The 4,626-nt window shown below is 43.5% G+C and overlaps 1 long non-coding RNA gene across 1 annotated transcript in view; it reads right to left on the bottom strand.

The window, feature by feature from the left end:
• Nucleotides 1–2,776, bottom strand: part of LOC114628969 — a 5,600-nt gene extending 2,824 nt beyond the window's left edge. Inside the window, exon 1 of the long non-coding RNA XR_003712574.1 lies at nt 2,449–2,776. This is a non-coding gene — a long non-coding RNA (uncharacterized LOC114628969). The remainder of the gene's footprint in view (nt 1–2,448) is intronic.
• Between the last annotated feature and the right edge of the window lie 1,850 nt (nt 2,777–4,626).

Raw genomic sequence — 4,626 nt, 5'->3', positions numbered from 1 at the left:
ACACAGACACACAGACACACACATACACACAGACACACACACACAGATACACAGACACAGACACACAGACACACACATACACACAGACACACACATACACACAGACACACACACACACAGACACACACCCTGCTGAGTCTGGTCAGTGATACATGTATCTCCATCATTTCAGGATTGACCACTTGGTATTGTACAAATAAAGGGCTCCTTCTTGGAAAAAAAGCTGTCTCCTTTGCTCTCAGACTCCCTGAGCTCTCTATAGTTTTGCTGTTTTGTTTTTGGTTTTGTCTATGGGTGGGGCCCCATGATATTTCCTCCTTCCATGCTAATGTGTTTATTGGTGTTGTTCCTGCTCAGGTCTCATTCAGACAGTCATATTGTTGAGGTATTGCTGGGGAAGTTTCCCTATCATTTGTAGGAGACACCCTCATAGCAGACTTACTGGTGTTCTGGGTTTTACAATCTTTCTGCCCCTTTTTTTTTTCCTTTATTTCCCGAGGAGTTGTGTTGTAGATATATCTGTTAGGGTTGGGTACCCATACCAACATACTATTCTGTGTATTTTGACTGTTATGATTATGATTTTCTGTAATTGTCTCTTTCTGCTGCAAACAGAAGCTTCTTTATTGAAGGGTGAGAGCTGCCATAATGATAAGTATTTAGAATACAGTTAGAAATTATGCTGGTTTAGTCAAGTGGCTGTTGTAGGTTCTCTAAAATTCATGATATCCCTAGCCCCAGGTAGTTGTTGACTCTCTTTCCAGTATCATTCGTGTTTTCCTTCCTGTTGAATGGGCACTAGGTCTAAAAGGAGGACCTGTTGGTTACTGCCAAGATGTGAGTGCCACTGTTGCTTCTTCAGGAACAGATTGCCATGCTTGTTGCTGTGGTTCATAACTGGGTAAGACTGTTGGCTGCTTCCCTCTTTTGCCAGCTTATGCAACACCTCCCATGACTATGAAAACTAGTCTTGAGGGAAGAGGCTCCCGGTGAGATCCAGCTTGTAGCTTCTGAGTTCTTTGTCCACAGTGCTGATATCTTCAGCAATAGGATAGCTTTGGCATCTGGGAGACAGCCAAAGAAAACAGTGATACCATAGCTTGTGTTGTTGTAGAGTCTCTTGGACTTGCCTGACCAACAGTTCAAAAGGGAGTTTCTCCCAGTTGGCACTGAGTGTTTTGCTAGGTAATCTACAGGAACCACTGGCTTAACTTCATTTACATTTTGTATGTATATTTATACATATATACTTACACGTAATTTGGAATAAACAAAAAAGCCCAATATTCCTTATTTTCAGTATTATTGAAACACCCTTAGTGTTATTTTTCCCTCCTTCATCCCTCTCCTTCTGAATTAAACTCCTTCTGTCTTCCCTAACTGAAGTCTCCCCTGTTTTATTCTTTTCTTCCCCTTATAACATTTCTATCCTGCTATTCCCTTCTACACTACCCTGTCCCCACAGTCTCATGCTTCTCCTCCCACCCCCATAGTTCCCTTCTAATGTCCTTGTTTCTATGATTACTTCAGGTTATATATTCACATTTGAAGATTTTGTGCTAGGGACCACAGATGAAAGAGAACACATGACATTTGTCTTTCCGGGTCTGGATTATCTCCCTCCACAAAACATCATCTTGTTCCATCTATTTCCTTGCAAATTGATGATTTAATTCGAGCTAAATAGTATTCCACAGTGGATATATTCCACATTTTCATTATCTATATGTCAATGGGGGGGAATCTGTGCTGTTTCCGTTTCCTAGCTATTGTGAACAGAGGAGGAACATTGCTTGCTGCTGAACAAGTCTCAGTGGAGTAGGATGTCAGGTCAGTTGCTAGCACCCATCACCAGATTTTCTTCAGAAAGGCAGAGCTGAGTTCTGAGCCAGGGAGACAGTATTTTTCCAAGGCTGAGATTATACTTTATCAATTTTGCTCACTATGATGTGGCTGGCTCCTATTAGGGATACAACACACGTTTCAGTGTAAAATGCATTTTCTTATTCTACACCATTAAAAAAATAGCCCAAGTTAATATGTAAAATGAGATATACTTAAAATGAAAGAAAATTCTTTTTTTTGTTTGTATGTTTGAAATTAAGGTTTAGGTCGGCATCCCGTGGTATCTTTTTATTACCACAGCAGCGCAGACGCCATGCTTTGGCACTGCAAGAATGAAAGCAAAGTCTCTTGTGACGCCAGTAGTTACTACAGTCACTCAGGACTGTCACTAGCTGGAGACTTGGTCTTTTTCCAAGAAAACCTAAATAGTCCTTTAAGTCTGCCTATACCTACAGTTCCAGGCAGCTACCATTTGTTTGTTTGAACACTTAAAAAGTCCAGGGCAGTTCACTGACATCACTCCTAACCTCCACAACAAAGGAGGCATATTAAAAGACAACTCAATTTATAGTTATGATTACTGAGATTTAAGACACAACTTACCATCTTAGGTCCCATGGAGCCGAGCTTGGACTCTGGACTGGTTGGTTGCAAAGCTTGCTCCTGACTCCCGCTTGCTCTAGGTGCCCTAGGAACCCTAGGAGAATGTGGGAGGAGTGAAACCCTGGTGTTAGTCTTTTTTGATGATGTTCATTACTTCTTTATGGAATCCCTACTGTGTGTTCTGGTGTAGGACAATACCAGATTTCCATGGTTTTCATGTTTGCACTTAATAGCAGGGACAGACGATGACAGAACAAATCATATAGTTGTGTATAACTCTAACTGTTTTAAAGGAGAACAAGGCCAGATAAGGGGATAGAAGAGGGTAGAAAGCTGAGATCTGGTGCATGGGGGACCCTTCTCCTCCTGCTGAGTGGCTTCGCCCAGCCTTGGTGTGATGGTAGGTGCTTGGTCTCATTGCAGCTTCTTATGCCATGTTTGGTTGATGTCCCTGGGATGTCTGCTCATTTCTGAGGGGAGGAAGAGGAGAGTAGATCTGAGGGAGAGGGGAGGTTTCGGAGTCAGGGGAGACTGGAGCAAGGGGAGAAATGGAAAGCTGCAGTTGGGATGTAATATGTAAGAGAAAAAATACAGCCCCCCTCCCCCCAAAAAATAGAAAAAAGAAAAGAAAGTTGAGGTCTGTGTGGGCCATGTTTACGAGAAGTCATCTCTTGCTGGGCTTGGGGAAGAGCCTCTGTTGCTAAAATTCCTTCCCAGGGAGGACATAAACAATATGTGTCCCTTCTCCCAAGGTCACAGTGACAGAACAAGGCAAAATTCCACCAGAGTAGTCAGTTTGGGGAATCAGTGACCTTACTGGTCTTTCCTTACAGAGCACAGTTGATGGTTTACTTACAAGGGTGTGGATTTCTCCAGCCATATGGATAAAGCTCAAGTTCCTGAGCTGTAGTCACTCCAATACCTGTACACTGTAGCCTCACTCCCAAGGCCACATGCAGTAAAGACAGAGTTGCATACAGTAGGTAGTGACAGCAGCTGTATACTCAGGTGAGACCTTCCCCAACCCTCCCTGAGGGAAGAGAAAGAGAGAACGAGTCCAGCCAGAACAATCCTTTTGCAAAGGGGGTTCCTCAAGAAGTTGGCTGCTTGTCTGGGAGAACAGTCACTCATAATAACCTCCTAGGATAAGGGTCAACAAGTACTCAGTTTCTATGGCAGGTGAACGTGCAGAAGGCCAAGTTGGGTATTTAAGAAGCAGAAACAAGCTCGGGGTTGAGTGAAGTCGGGGTAGGGATGGGAGTGGAGGTGGGAGTAGACTTCACAACGTGGGAAGAACCTGTTAGGTCTTCTCATCCTCCTGGACACAAAGCTATATTTCTCATCATTCCTTGTATCCACATATGACTATGTGATTGACTTCTAGCCAATGGTACCCCCCCCATCTCAGTCCTTCATGTTCTTTCTCCAAATGGTTCCACTAGAATCTGTGTGTTTGCAGTGATGGAGCTACAGATGGAAGGAACATAAATCTCTGTGTCATTATTTGGAGGGGAGCTGCCCCTTTGACCAAAGAAACCTGTTTGGACCTCAGCTATGCAAGAAGAACTCTTCAGAACTGCAGATGTGCTTGATACAGCTCCAGGTGTCCCCTTACCAGGATAAGGGGGTCTTTTAAGTGCAATGGGAAGCCATTAATAGATTTTTTTCAGCACAAGCATACAGGCGTCTGATTTAAGTGGTGGCTAACTCAATACTCCTAGTACGGAGTTTGTTAGCTGGCCTGGGGAGAGGCTGGGATGAATAAAGTCAATGAGAATCTCGTTCATCTGTGCGTCTGTGAGCTTCCATTGCGTCCTGAGCAAATGACCCAGAATGCAAGCCTGCTGACACCCAATTGTCTACTTGAATGAACTTTTGACTTTATCTCATGACCTTTCTCCACACAAATGTTCATCCTTTTCTGCTTCCCAAATGTGCATGCAACATGACCAACATGCGTCAAGCCGCTACCACCACACCACATCCTCCCTTCCTTGATAAACTGCACCTCAAATTGTGAGCCAAGATAAACCGGCACTTAAGTTGTTCTTTAGAGGATATTTTGTTTCATCAATAAGAAAGGTAACTCATGTATTTTCCTTGGAGCAGGAGAGGAAGAGAAAAAAGAAGGAGGAGGAGAAGAGGGGGAAGAGAAGGAGGAGGAGGAGAAAGAGGAGG

This window comes from Grammomys surdaster, unplaced genomic scaffold (genome assembly GCF_004785775.1).
Source record: "Grammomys surdaster isolate TR1022 unplaced genomic scaffold, NIH_TR_1.0 275, whole genome shotgun sequence".
Classification (NCBI taxonomy): domain Eukaryota; kingdom Metazoa; phylum Chordata; class Mammalia; order Rodentia; family Muridae; genus Grammomys; species Grammomys surdaster.
Note: the sequence above shows the minus strand (reverse complement) of the source record. Positions and strands in the feature narration are given on the sequence as shown.